The sequence below is a fragment of the Euprymna scolopes genome, chromosome 19 (genome assembly GCF_053919585.1).
Source record: "Euprymna scolopes isolate OS-2025 chromosome 19, ASM5391958v1, whole genome shotgun sequence".
Lineage (NCBI taxonomy): Eukaryota > Metazoa > Mollusca > Cephalopoda > Sepiida > Sepiolidae > Euprymna > Euprymna scolopes.
In genome coordinates, this window is record NC_136500.1 from 43,583,671 (window position 1) to 43,600,092 (window position 16,422).

Genomic DNA, 16,422 nt, shown 5'->3' on the forward strand with positions numbered 1-16,422 from the left:
TTGTTTTTTATAATAATAAATGACTTACTTTGGAAAGAAGTTAACTAACATAAATTGATTTTAACGATGAACCAAAATACTTGAAATAATTTTTAAATTTTGGAATTAAATTTTAATGATCTTTTGTAAATCAAGTTTTGAAAAAATACATATACTTTTTAAATGTACCCTGAAATTTGGGAAAAAGTTAATTATGAATGTAATAACTGAAATGCGTTTGCATTGTGTAAACAAATTCTAATTGTGACCGAGGTGCTCTGAAATGATTTTTTAAAAATGTTTTCTTTTTAAGAAAAAAAATTGTTAACACCCTATTTCATTGATTTAATGTATACCAGGTTTCTGAATTGTTTATTTTTGGAAATTTTTTTCCCCCTAATTGAGTATTCTAACTCATGAAGGCTGAGTGCCCTTCTTAATTAATTCTTTATATAATTAATAAATATTCCGTGGTGGATAGTTTTTATTGGTCGCTCGGCGGCAGACTCCTTGCTCTAACAGAATTAATTGGATTAGAACCTCTGAAGACCAAGGTTTTACTAAATCCATATAGGTCGGCGTGATGAGGTCACGTAACCCCGACTTATCTAAAATACATTATACTGGTCGCTGAAGAGAGCGTAAGTCCAGTAACTGAAGTAATAACTTGGAATACATATAGGTCGGCGTGATGAGGTCACGTAACTCCGACTTGGTTAAAATACATTATACTGGTTGCTGAAGGGAGCGTAAATCCAGTTACGGAAATAATGTTATGCAGACTAAATTAAAAAACGTATAGGTCGGCGTGATAAACTCACGTAGAATCCGGCTTAGTCAAATACGTATAGGTCGGCGTGATAAACTCACGTAGAATCCGGCTTAGTGAAATACGTATAGGTCGGCGTGATAAACTCACGTACAATCCGGCTTAGTGAAATACGTATAAGTCGGCGTGATAAACTCACGTAGAATCCGGCTTAGTCAAATACGTATAGGTCGGCGTGATAAACTCACGTAGAATCCGGCTTAGTCAAATACGTATAGGTCGGCGTGATAAACTCACGTAGAATCCGACTTAGTGAAATACGTATAGGTCGGCGTGATAAACTCACGTACAATCCGGCTTAGTGAAATACGTATAGGTCGGCGTGATAGACTCACGTAGAATCCGGCTTAGTGAAATACGTATAGGTCGGCGTGATAAACTCACGTAGAATCCGGCTTAGTGAAATACGTATAGGTCGGCGTGATGAACTCACGTAAAATCCGGCTTTGTTAAAAAATATTATACTGGTTGCTTAAGAAAGTGTAAATCCAGTAACTGAAATCATGAGGTCATTGCCTCGATGGAGGGCGAGGATGATTACCCTCTCTGGTATTTGAAGCAGTATACCAGTCTACCAGGAGCCTGGTGAAAAAAAATAACTTGCTTCACTGAGTTCCTGAGGAACGTAGAGCATGGGGACATTGATTGCTGACGGCCGGTTGACGCACCATTCACGGAAAATTAGGGACTTCTGAAATTTATGAATGCTCATAAATTTCGGATAGCATAGGGAGGGATGTGGCACTATTTCCTTGTGCCACTGTTTCTAACACACTCTGCAGCATGGACGGGTGGTAAATTGTCCATGAGCGTAGAGATACAAAGAAACCCCTTCCCATAATCCCCTTGCTATCTTTCTGTCTCTTTCCTGCACGACCACCATGATGTGAGGACGCATAGACTGTCTCTCCGTAAATGAGGGGGGCCACCCCCTCCCTCAACACTAGTTAGGGTAGGTTAGTTAGCTTTGAAAAGCCTATTGTAAAAATTAATTGTAAATTGTTTTTTTTGTAATATATATTGTATCTCTAATGTAAAATAAAATAGTTAGTTATACCTTTGTATATTACAATTGTGTCGCGTGTCATTTTTCTTGTCTGCCATGAATGCCTTCATAAATGTCTGAAGTCGAAAGGCGGCCCTGAGGACAAAGAGATGAAGATTCCCACCAGAATGCCACCAGGGTGAAGAGATCATCTTGAGAAAAGAAAGGAGCCACACCCAAATCCAACATCTCAGGTATGATTTTCTTCTTGTTACTCAGACCCTAATGACTGGCCCATCTTCATGTCTTCATGAGACCGCTTTAAGACATTTACTATAACACGTCTGTCGGTCACACCCCAGTGACCGGCTGATTGTGGTATACCTACAATTAACATTTCCGCCAGGTTTTATACTATAGATAGAGGACACATACTTTTTAAACATGGAAAGCAGAGATAGATCTGATAAAAATGCACGGAAGCTATTCCAGTCAACCATAGTGTATCACTATACTGTACGATGGAGAGGTACATTTGAGGACTTGTTACATTCCATTTTTATTTTAATTGATACAGCAGAGTGGTAAGATCCAAGAGGAGACAGAACGGAAAGTGAACATAGTTCACGGCAAGTTGTGATATATATATATATATATATATATATATATATATATATATACATATATATATATATATAGTCATCCACATATAGTACTGTTTCACTGTTTCAAAGCTCATCAGTGCGGCTGGATAGGCAACTACCTCAACCCATATATATATATATATATATATATATATATATATATATTAATTCAATTTTCACCCCAAACAAGGCACAGTGCCACTTTGAAGCAGGGGGCTCCTACCAGGGACTTACTTAGCGGGGTCATTATGAAGGGAGATGAGTAGAAAGATGTTTGTTGACATTACACTTGAACTTCTGCAGATCGTTGCAGTTGGGAAAGCAGAATCCCGGAAGGGAGTTCCAAAGACCCGCAGTTCTGGGGAAGAAACTATTGGAGTAAAAGGCTTTCTTGCACCAAGGGATCTCTACTGTAAAGGGATGAGACTTAGTAGCTTGTCGGGCTTGACGGGGGTAGTTACGTCGGGGAGGTACAAGTGTTTGCAGTTCGTCAGAGCATTCACCATTGAAGTATTTGTAGAACAGGCAGAGGGATGCAACATCTCGTCGATGGGACAGACGCTGAAGCCTAGATGACAGTTCAGGACCTATCAGATTGGCGACTCTCTTTTAAACCCTGTCCAGGAGCGAGAGACAAGAAGCAGATGCACCAGCCCAGATGTGACAACAGTACTCCATACATGGGCGAATGGTTGCCTTATAGATGTATAGGATACTGTCAGGCGTAAGTAGTTTTCTAGCACGGTAGATGGAGCCAACCTTCCTTGCAGGAGCCTTGGCAATGCTCTCAATGTATCTATTCCAGTTCATATTCCCTGTAAACGTTAGGCCGAGGAGTTTAAAAGAAGTACTTTCAGGTAATGTGTTCTTGGCCATTGCTATTGGTGGTAAAGTAGGTTTCTTGTAGTTATTGAAGGAAACAAGCTTAGTCTTAGCAGCATTGAATGTGACCAACCATTTTTGTCCCCATTCCACTACGGATTGGAGGTCATCCTCTAGTGTTTCTGTCATTTCCTTGGATATGTGTTTATTTGTTTTCCCCTCATATCTGTTATAGAGAGTGGTGTCATCGGCAAATATACCCATCTCCGAAACAATTTTATCAGGGAGGTCGTTTATGAATATCAGGAATAATAGAGGTTCAAGGATAGACCCCTGAAGTACTCCCGCATTTATGTCGTATTGTTTGGATGTACGACCGTCGAGGACAACTTTGATTTTTCTATTACTTAAGAAAGATTTAATTACATTATGAATTCTTCCAGTGATTCCATATGATCTAATTTTCCTTAGAAGACCATCGTGCCATACCCTGTCAAAAGTCTTAGATATATCGAGGGCCACCGCTCTACCCTCCCCTATTTTATCCAATGAACGGTATATACGTTCAGAACTCCTGACATATCACAGGCATAAATTCAGAATCCCTGACATATCACAGGCATAAAGTTTTACTTCACAAGATTTTCAAGCTATGGAATTGCTAGAAATGTCTTCTCGATCATTAAATCCTTTCTCTTCAATAGGTTAATGGGTAAAAGTTCCGGAATCCACAATACTGATTCTGGCGTACTTCATGGGTCCAAATTCTTTCCTGATTTTCATCAATGATCTCCCAATTTAAATTCTGAGATCCTTCGCCGGCAATTATGCAAACGATGTTACCAATTGTGGCAACACTTCAAAGGCTGGCAATAACAATGATCTTTTGATCTTCTTTTCTCTGACCTGGAGCCTATCTTACAATGGGATCAAAATGACTTTAATGCGTCCAAAATCAAACGTTTATCTTTTCGCCATCAGCGCTCAAATCCCCACTTGGTCTATGATTGAAATTACCGGCTCGTCTTGAGGAACCACCTTGCTTTGGAAAACTTCTGGAAATGACTTTCATTTTTAATCGTAAATGGAAAACCTATATCTTATTCGTTGCTAGAGTCACTGGAAAAATATAGTGGAATTATTTTCCCGCTTCCAAAAGTATCTGAATTCCCGACATTCATTATCCTGTATCTGCGCAATAATCAAAGACGACCCAGGATGGAATACTGTTGCCAAATTAGGGAAGGAACTCCTACGAGTACATTTTCCTGTCTTGAAAAGGTTAAAAAAAACACGTCTCAATAGGTGATGCCTATTATTAACAGACGAGACGTTACGAGTCTATACCAGCTCTATCGCTACTTTTATGACAGGTGCTCGACTGAGCTCCAATCCAAGGTCTCCTTGTATAATGTTTGCAAGAAATACACTTTTAGCTACAAAACCGTCAACAATTTCTTTCGCTTTTTATCCGAGCCTAAAACTAAACGTAAATTCTTTTTTTTTTTTTTTCAATCACTGTTTGTTTGTGTCACAAGATTCCCGGCTGAATATAAGTTGGTCGGTTTTAATTCCTATTTTAGTCGGGTTTGTTAGTCAATCCTCTTTAATAATTAAGCCTTAGCAGACTCTCACTGTTACTGCTCATCATTGGACCGTTAACCCAACTGCTTAGTACGTATTAACCTTTATTTTTACATGGCCTCCTGGCCTTGATATATGGTTATTTTCAAGTAAAAAAAAACAAATATGATTTTAATTGTCTTTCCGAATAATCTCTCTTCATCCTAAACATTTTCGTTTACCATTTCCTTTTGTCGTTTTTTGTCAATCGTTTTTATTTTATTTTAATGTCAATTTTAAGGCTGTACTATTTATTAAATGTAATGTATGTTTTTTAACTCTTTTTGTTCTGTGACAATGATATTTCATCGTTATTTTCCATTTTTTCTTTTGTAAATCTTTCCAGTCTTTTACCTGGAGCAGTTATGAAGCACATTCGGAACGTGAGAGATGATACAGATATTTTCAATTCTTCGCAGAACGATTGAGACGCCTTCGGCTTAAACTCCCAAGGGTATAAAGAGAATAGAAGATATATAACCGTTCAGGGAATTATATTTTCTCGTTACAAAATGATACGCATAACACGTACACATGTACTTACATATGTTTCGCTTAAATACAGTCGGTCAGAGAGAGATGTTTTGTCGCCTACAAGTAGCTCGATGGAAAAAATGTATCAACATCTAAAGTCGAAACCTGAGCGGACGGACAAATCCAAATACAGTCAGCAACCAAGCCTAGTATATTTTGAGCTATCAAAGGTGTCAACAGCACACACACACGTACAGTCACACACACACACACACACACACATATATATATATATATATATATATATATATATATATATATATATATATATATATATATATATATTGTTTTAACAAAATCAAGACACCAAGGAATAGATTGATAGCAACAAATAGTGTATCTCATCGTTAGTTAGAATTGTTTCAGGACTATTTGGACATATTCAAACATTATGTCGTTTGAAAATTTTTACAAGAGCAGCCTTTCGTCAGACGTATTGCTATTGAATAAAAAAACACACTTTAACAACGAACAGTATGAGGTCTATTTTCCTTATGTGGAAAAAACATGGGAAATATTTTACCTACATCTCATCCTTCCAAAGTTTTTTTTTTATTTATATATTTACCTATTTTCGTATCTCTATTTAAAAAAAATTCTATTGAATTATCATACAACGTAATCACTAATTACATATGTTCACTTAATATGCTTTACTAATTCTTAAATTAAATTTCTTTATTTCTGTATTTAATTTAAATTATTTTTTAATACTGACTAGTCAACTAAGTCTTCTGCTATATTGTTTCCCATTCTATGTTAGTTTCCTATCTGGAATCTGCTTTGTTTATTTATAAAACTATCGGCTAACCTATTTGTGTAATTTCTAAAAGTAGTTTTTGTTTAAAACTTATTCCATAAGGAAAAAAATTAGTACAGTCTCATTCTTCATTTAAAATTAAGGATCTAAATTTATTTTTTATTTTCATTCGTTCCTATCTATTAAGATTTACGATTACAGGATATTTTAAATGTTGAAAAGGAGTTAACTCTGTACGTTCGAAATTTTAAGCTCCTAACAATTGAAATACAAAACAATTTATTTAGCGTATAGAGTCAGAGGTCAGTATTACATGTATAGGTATAATGATATACCACTATCCGCCGGTCACTGAGGTGTGACCGACAGACGTAGTATAGTAAATGTCTTAAAGCGGTCTCGTGAAGACATGAAGATGGGCCAGTCATTAGGGTCTGTGTAGTAAGAAGAAAATCATACCTGAGATGTTGGATCTGGGTGTGGCTCCTTTCTTTTCTCAAGATGATCTCTTCACCCTGGTGGCATTCTGGTGGGGATCTTCATCTCTTTGTCCTCAGGGCCGCCTTTCGACTTCAGACATTTATGAAGGCATTCATGGCAGACACAAAAAAACGACACACGATACAATTGTAATATACATAAGGTATAACTAACTATTTTATTTTACATTAGAGATACAATATATATTACAAAAAAAAACAATTTACAATTAATTGTTTTTACAATTAAAACTGGATAATAGACTTTTCGAAGCTAACTAACCTACCCTAACTAGTGTTGAGGGAGGGGGTGCCCCCCTCATTTACGGAGAGAAAAAATATGCGTCGTCACATCATGGTGGTCGTGCAGGAAAGAGACAGAAAGATAGCAAGGGAATTATGGGAAGGGATTTCTTTGTCTCTCTACGCTCATGGACAATTTACCACCCGTCCATGCTGCAGAGTGTGTTAGAAACAGTGGCACAAGGAAATAGTGCCACATCCCTCCCTATGCAATCCGAAATTTATGAGTATTCATAAATTTCAGAAGTCCCTAATTTTCCGTGAATGGTGCGTCAACCGGCCGTCAGCAATCAATGTCCCCATGCTCTACGTTCCATCAGGAACTCAGTGAAGCAAGTTATCTTTTTCCACCAGGCTCCTGGTAGACTGGTATACTGCTTCAAATACCAGATAGGGTAATCATCCTCGCCCTCCATCGAGGCAATGGCATCATGATTTCAGTAACTGGATTTACACTTTCTTAAGCAACCAGTATAATATTTTTTAACAAAGCCGGATTTTACGTGAGTTCATCACGCCGACCTATATTTCACTAAGCCGGATTCTCCGTTTATCACGCCGACCTATACGTATTTGACTAAGCCGGATTCTACGTGAGTTTATCACGCCGACCTATACGTTTTTTAATTTAGTCTGCATAACATTATTTTCGTAACTGGATTTACGCTTCCTTCAGCAACTAGTATAATGTATTTTAACCAAGTCGGAGTTACGTGACCTCATCACGCCGACCTATATGTATTCCAAGTTATTACTTCAGTTACTGGACTTACGCTCTCTTCAGCAACCAGCATAATGTATTTTAAATAAGTCGGAGTTACGTGACCTCATCACGCCGACCTATATGGATTTAGTAAAACCTCGGTCTTCAGAGGTTCTAATCCAATTTAATTCTGTTAGAGCACGGAGACTGCCGCCGAGCGACCAATAAAAACTATCCACCAAGGAATATTTATTAATTATATAAAGAATTAATTAAGAAGGGCACTCAGCCTTCATGAGTTAGAATACTCAATTAGGGCAAAAAAATTAAAAAATAAACAATTCAGAAACCTGGTATACATTAAATCAATGAAATAGGGTATTAACATTTTTTTTCTTAAAAAAAGAAAACATTTTTTAAAAAATCATTTCAGAGCACCTCAGTCACAATTAGAATTTGTTTACACAATGCAAACGCATTACAAGTTATTACATTCATAATTAACTTTTTCCCAACTTTCAGGGTACATTTAAAAAGTATGTGTATTTTTTTCAAAACTTGATTTACAAAAGATCATTAAAATTTCATTCCCAAATTTAAAAATTATTTCAAATATTTTGGTTCATCGTTAAAATAAATTTATGTTAGTTAACTTCTTTCCAAAGTAATTCGCATTATTTTAAAAACAATCTTCTCAAAAGGTCATAAACTTCGAATAGACCCATTTTTCGTAATACAATTCAAAAATTATTCTAAACATTTGGTTTATTATTAAAATTAACCTTCCTAAAAGATCATAGAAAATTCATTTTGAATCAATTTACCCTTCACAATGAGATTCAGAGACATCCCAAAACTTTTTCATTTCGTAATTATTATTTTTAAAATTCAGTGTACATTTAAAGTTAATTAATTGATTCTTAAAAATCATTTTTCTTATAGACCATTATCCAGGTCATTTCGAATTCAGAAACTTTTCACGTTAATTAACTTTTTTTTCAAAGTAATTATTTTATTATTTAAAAGCAACTCTTTTCCTAAACTCACTCACAAGGATTATTTCGAATTAATAAACTCCCGCCACACCTGAGAGTCACATTAGTTAACGACCAGTTCTGTATAGTTAACAGCTCGAAAAAATTAAAGTTTCAATTAAAGAGAGATCTTTCTAGACTGAGGAAATCTTTTTTTTTCTTAAGAATTAATTCAATTTTACGTATATACTCCTCAGTCAATATTTCAGGGACCCCTATCATACGGTCCAATTTCAAATAAACCTTCAATTAAAGAATTCGCTCGAATAATTCTTCCTTAAAATTAATCTAGAATTCAGGAAAATTTCTTTCGTTAGTCAAATAATATTTCCTTAGAAATTATAAAAAAATTCAGAGAATATTCGAAATGTAATAGCATAATTTTTCTTAAAAAAAACTATGAACATTTCAGAGAACTCTTAAAAAATTAACGTAATTATGTAACAGTTGGTTTTTCCAAACACGCGAAGATTTCAAAAATGTACTTCAAGTTCTGTATAATAATTGTCTCTGTTTTTATTTTTAATAAAAAAAACAATTGAAGATATCATTTAATGTAATTTAACGAAGCATAAATAATTTTGTTCTTTAAACTTGCTAGAAAAATTTAAAAAACTCCAAGTTAATTCGTTATTATATGCCCTCCTGCAATCAGCCATGGGGGTTTAGCTATACAATCATTAAAACGCAAGAGTAGAGAAAGAGAATGAGGGGAAAAAGAAGGGGATAGAGGCCGAGCGATGCCATTACACACCCCACCACCCTCATAACACCATTACGTAATAACAAAAAAAAATCTTCGACGATTTTAAAAGTCACTCTCTCGTCCTCACAGGTAAGGGAAGGAGAGAGAGATAGAGAGAAGAAGAGAGAGAGAGGCAGGTAGCGTTGTTCTACCACCCATCCCTCAATACCCTCACAAACACCATGACGAGGTCATCTTCGTTTATAATTCCCATGTGCGGCCATTGTTTTAAACAAATGAGTGACAGGTTTACACGAGTTTAAAAAAAATAACAAAATAGAAAAACAATCTTATTTTGAACAATTTTGTAAAATCCATTCTCACACAAAACTTTCATATTATCTAACCCCAATTTTTTTTTACCAGTAACATTTTTTTCTTCTTTTCTTTTTAAACAGACAAAACATCAATAAAAAAACATTATAAATTAAAAAAGTCCCTTATGTTTCAGCGTTAATTGTTACCTAACCTGAAAAAGGACATATCAACTGTTCATGACACAGTGCCGAAACAGAGTTAAACTTTCTCAAATCCAAACGGAAAAAGTCATCAACATTCCACAAGGTTCTTACATTTGCAAAGTCAAAAGCATTTTTTTAAAAAGTCCTATATTCTTATAAGCCTGAAATAAAGATCAGATAAAAAAAATGTCAGGTATCCTTTTTTTTTCTTCTTTTCTTTTTTCTCTTTAAAATTTATTTTTCGAGCTTCGTGTTTGAAGGATTTTTTTTTCTTTTTCTTTCATGTAATAACAAGATGCATAGATATACACAGATATCGATATATATCCTGAGAGAGACAGAAAGAGAGAAAGCGTGAGAGAGAAAGAGATATTGCATATTTTAGAGACAATTTCTTTTTTCTGTTTTTTTTTTTTTTTCGAAGGGTTACTTTCAATACTCTTTTTTTTAAAATCGATCTTTTGTAAACTGTTTTTTTTTTTTGTAGGTGCAAGACAATTTTTTGTTCAGGTTCTGAATTTTCTTTTTGAGTGCGTTTTTTTTTTGTGCGCGTGTGTACTGGTCTGCCATTTTTTAAAAATTTTGCCAGAAACAATAGTTTTTTCCGTTTTTAAAGACCGTGGACCATTTTTTTTATTCGATTCGTCTAGTGGTCATTATTTTTGGTTGTGCCGTGGGTTTAAGAGTCGAAATTATTTCCATGCTGGGAAACAATATGTCCTGGTCATAGTGCATCATATATACCAATATCCGCCGGTCACTGAGGTGTGACCGACAGACGTAGTATAGTAAATGTCTTAAAGCGGTCTCGTGAAGACATGAAGATGGGCCAGTCATTAGGGTCTGTGTAGTAAGAAGAAAATTATACCTGAGATGTTGGATCTGGGTGTGGCTCCTTTCTTTTCTCAAGATGATCTCTTCACCCTGGTGGCATTCTGGTGGGGATCTTCATCTCTTTGTCCTCAGGGCCGCCTTTCGACTTTAGACATTTATGAAGGCATTCATGGCAGACACAAAAAAAACGACACACGATACAATTGTAATATACATAAGGTATAACTAACTATTTTATTTTACATTAGAGATATAATATATATTACAAAAAAAAACAATTTACAATTAATTGTTTTTACAATTAAAACTGGATAATAGGCTTTTCGAAGCTAACTAACCTACCCTAACTAGTGTTGAGGGAGGGGCTGCCCCCCTCATTTACGGAGAGACAAAATATGCGTCGTCACATCATGGTGGTCGTGCAGGAAAGAGACAGAAAGATAGCAAGGGAATTATGGGAAGGGATTTCTTTGTCTCTCTACGCTCATGGACAATTTACCACCCGTCCATGCTGCAGAGTGTGTTAGAAACAGTGGCACAAGGAAATAGTGCCACAATGAGTTCGCATTGAAAATTTAAAAAGAAGCAACAAATTTCTAAATATTTACAAATTACTTTGTATATATATATATATATATATATATATATATATATATATATATATATATATATATATATATAGACGAGGGCTTCTCGTCTTAGACGCGTTGAATTTGAATTTTAAATTGAAATATGTATGAACAATTTAAATTATACTTGTCTATTCATATTGCGTTGTAATTCGACTTTCAAACGTATATATATATATGTGTGTGTGTGCGTGTGTGTGTGTGTATACACCATAGATTACATTCCAAATCTTAATATATATTTTTTTCGTAATATTTTTGTCTTACAAGTGTTTCTTTGCATAGCGTATAAACACAACAAAATTCATCAGAGACAACTAATATGTTCTTCAGAGAAAAATAGTTCAAATGTTTTTTTTCTGATTAAACAGAATAAAAGCTCGTGAAAACAAATGGAAATTGTTGGGAGTCATATGATTTATCCTGGGCCCAACTCTCTTCCTGATCTACATCAATGATCTCCCTAAACACACACTTAAATCATTCATTGACATCCGTGCTTATGACACGACCATCTACGGCAACACACCAAAGACTGTAAATTACAAAGTTCTCTCTGATTATCTCTCCTCTGATCTTGAGCGTGTAGTTCAGTGGGGGGAGACGTGGCTGGTTAACTTTAATGCATCTAAAACCAAGCTCCTATATTTGCACCATCAACGCTCTGATCCCCATCTGGCATCAATCGTAATGGATGGCTCTCTCCTGGGAGAGGCTCAATGTGTTGACGGGCTTCTGGGCTTGACCTTTACTCCTGATATGAAATGGAACACATGCATCAGGTCTGTTGACGGGGTCGCTGGAAAGATGGTGACTTCCTTCTACCGCTCCAGAAGATATCTCACTACTGATGCAATTCTCTATCTATATAAAAGCCAAGTACGTCCAAGGATGGAATACTGCTGCCATATCTAGACAGGAGCTGCTAGAAATAGCCTATCCTGCCTTGACAGAGTTCAAAATAGACTTCGTGGCTTAGTTGGGGGATGCCCTTTTCTCTTTCCTGCAACCTCTCTCCCACAGAAGAGACGTTGCGAGCCTGTCTTTGTTTTATCGTTATTTCCATGGCAAGTGCTCGTCTGCGCTCCAATCTCTGGTCCCCCCTCACCAATCTTTCACGAAAAATACCCGTCTAGCTGAAGCCACTGTCAAAAATTTTCCCCATTCTCTATATGTGACTAAATCAAAACGTAAAGTCCATGAACACAGCTTCTTTCTTAGAACAGCACGCCAGTGGAACTCTGTTCCGTCTGCCTTTTTCCCACCTGACTACAACATGGATGTCTTCAAATCCAACGTAAACAAATTCCTGATGAACTGCCGCCTTAAGTAAACACTTTATGAAATCTCAACACTAACGTACAACGTACTGTACATGCAATAACTCTTATCCCTGAGTGGCGTCCGGGCCTTGGATAAGTGGTGACCTCGTTGTAAAAAAAATGTGTTGCGAAGTAGAAATGTTTTTGGACGTGCGTTTCGAATTCAAACCTTATATATTTAAGAAATAATTCGGATGTTTCCATAAGAAAAGGCTGACGTATATTTTAATCCCACGATGATGCATTAATAGTTAAGGTACCATAATAATAACTGATTTTTTTTTTTACTTCATTCTAATCCATGCAAATCTTGAATTATGGATTCTTTCTTTTTAGAACTTGCAAAATGAAATTTAGTTGATTGCCTGATACCTTACCTCTATTGAAAATCCGTTTTAATTCACAAAAAGAATCATACATCTTCAAATTTATTATAACCAGTAAAATATATTTATGCCACGATTTCTTCGTATGACAGAATCCTAACAATTGGCAAATTAAAATATTAACTAGTCAGAGAGAATGATCAGATCATCTGATTGGTTGGTTAGCTATACCTTACACAATCTAGTTATATAAAAGCTACTAATAACAAAAACTTTTACTATAGGCTTCATGATTTCGTGCAGAAATATACATAGACGCGCCTGTGTAGATTAAATAATTTATGTATTCATAGTATATATATATATATATATATATATGTGTGTGTATATATATATATATATATATATATATATATATATATATATATATATATATATATAGCATACAGAATATTGTAAATCTATAGTGGTCTATGTTTATGTTTTTTTTTAATTTTACTATTATATTATTATATATATATATATATATAGTGATCGCCAATCGATCGAAAACTGCTTTTTCTAAATCTTATCAAAATCTATAAAAATCCGTTATTTCTGAACAACTTTTTGTTTTATCAGAAAGATATGTTCATGAGGTTTATTATTTTAAAAGCATAATTATACAATACTTTTCTATAATGTTTAATAGAATTTTCAAGCTTTAATGGTTTTCCAAAAAATACGCTTTAAACCCAGTCTTTGCAGAATGCAAACAAAACATAAATATTTTTATTAAAGGTTTTTGAATCAATTAAACTAACTATTTTATGCTTAAGTAAAATTTAACATGATTAGCTATAAGAATGTGCAAAAATATAAGATTATAATTACCTTATATTTTAATAAATTCAAATAATTTCATTTTTTATCATGAACTCGTGAATTTACCTACCGCCGCCATCTTGGATTTTAGGTATGTGAACCATATCGCATCTAAATGTTTATTTAAGGATTATCACGAATTTTAAAGTAACTAGACAGGCAAATACATTTTTTAAATAATTGAATGAAATTATAATTACAAACCTTATATATATTAAAATATGTTATTTTTAACTCTATATTTTTTCCTCCATAATAATTGATCAATCAAGCTTTAATTTTTTTCTAACAAAAGTTAAAAGTAATGAAAAACGTTTTTCTTCTATTTTACATCAAACAAACTTTTGGCATTATATTTCTCAGTTTTAATATCAGTTTTTGATTTCACGATTAAAATAATTTTCGTTTCTTATTTTTTAATTAACGTGTATCCGTTGGTATCTTTTATGCTGTTATATAGAGTGACGTGGTTTTCGGTTGATTAACTGTGTCTAACTGTTTAATATACACTCGAGAGTCTAAACAATGAAAATAATATTCTGTTGCCATAGCCCTAATAATTACTAATGAGTCGGATTTTTTCCATAAATTAGATTATACTGTATTTCCCCAATTCTTTTTTGCATAAATCAAGTTGACAAACACTTGCAATAGAATTTGGTGGCCCTTAAAAAGGCCATTTTTTTGGTAACCCTTTGGAGGGATGCAACTTTTTGGGATGTCACAACCATCATATACGGAAATTCATGTCTTCATAGTTATAGTTAATTTTCAAAAAGGGAGATAAGACATTTTTGTAAACGTAACGGGCTACCGTATCTTAGAAAAATCTCACGTAAAACGACGCTTGCAGATATGATTATTGCTTATAATGTTCACACCCTATTTTTTGTGGGGGTGGTATCGATTCTTTAAATCATTCTTTCTGTACTGGTATATAGAATGTTTAAACATTCTAAAATTAAATTTTTAATTTGTTTTAAAGATTTATAATATATTTTAGCGTTTTCATGAAAAATATTGTTTATCCTCATCTGAAAGATAATAATTATTGATAGCATATTCAATGAATCTCAAACTTAAAAATGCAAAAGATAAATACATTAAACACATTCAAACTTCGGATTTCAATCTTCGATATTGAAGGCACCCTGTGAGGGTTTTTTTTTCAACACTCATTCAATGTCCTACCAGAAAATGAGTGTGTGTTTAATGGATCGTTTGGACATTAAGTGATTGAACAAGGGACAAATGAGGAAGGTGGAGGGTATGAAGTCCCCCAAATATATTTACACAACGAATATAGAAAAAAAGTTACACGCCTATTAAGCGCATTCTTTACTTATAAATGAGTTAAAATTTTATATTGATTAGATAATTACCTTATTTTTGTAGATGTTTTAAAGACAGACTGTTACGAAAATCAAAAACATTCCATAAACTTGGCGATCACTACACACACACACACACACACACACACACACACACACACACACACAACATATATATATATATATATATATATATATAATAAAAAGCTGAATGTGTGTGTGTATCTGGTCACGAATAGACTCCTATATGGTTGACTATTTTAAGAAACGTATTACGTATAATGATAGAAGATATATCGAGACACAGAAATGGGTATGTTTGATCTGGTAGAACGACGGTTCATTAAAATTGTGAGGTCTGCGTTCGCGCCTGGTCCACAAAGTATCGAAATAAAAAAAATGTTTTAATTAAAAAACAAAACGTTTAGAAGTATTTTTGATATAGATGTACATAATAATACTTTAATAAGTATGTTTTAACTTAAATAGGGATAGTATAATAAACTTGTGGGGTCTGCATTCGTGCCTGGCCTCTGTAGAATGGAAATAGGCACACATTTTAATAAAGACTTTTCATATCTATCTGCGTAAGTATACTTTGATAATTATGTTTCAGTTTAAAGAAGTATGGTATAATAAAATTATGGGGGTGTTCGTTCGCACCTTACCTCTATAGAATGGAAATATGTCACAAAGGTTAACAAGGTTTTTTTAATATAGATCCATAGAATATTGTGATACGTGTTTCAGTGTGAACAGGTATGGTATAATAAATTATGCAGTGTATTTTATTTTTACTTTCATCATATTTTCTTTGGTTTTCATACCCCCAAATTCGAAACTATCTCTTTACAACCCTTCCTTTTCATAACCTATCATACTTTCATAAATCAGAGTCCATTTTCTGTAGGCTGTTTTTGAACCCAGTCAACGACGGGTACTTTTGTTAGTATATATATATATATATATATATATATATATATATATATATATATATATATATACTATTTTATTTGTTCTACATGAGCATTTATATGTCCCTAGACATTCATGAGCATGTTTCGATCAGCTCCGACGATATTGCTTAGACAAAGGTGAAGTCCGAAATGAAAGTTTTACAGGAGTTTCCAGCAAAAATTAACCAGGAAGTCACATTGCATATTTCAATATCACGTGACCTTCTGACTATTTTTTTTCTTTTTCTAAATATCGAAA

General features: G+C 34.1%; 1 long non-coding RNA gene across 2 annotated transcripts in view; it reads left to right on the forward strand.

The window, feature by feature from the left end:
• The window catches only part of LOC145303544 (uncharacterized), a 380,047-nt gene extending 373,485 nt beyond the window's left edge, over positions 1 to 6,562 (forward strand). For both annotated transcript variants that reach the window (XR_013873732.1, XR_013873731.1), the window contains exon 3: positions 5,229 to 6,562. This is a non-coding gene — a long non-coding RNA (uncharacterized LOC145303544). The remainder of the gene's footprint in view (positions 1 to 5,228) is intronic.
• The last annotated feature ends 9,860 nt before the right edge of the window (positions 6,563 to 16,422 follow it).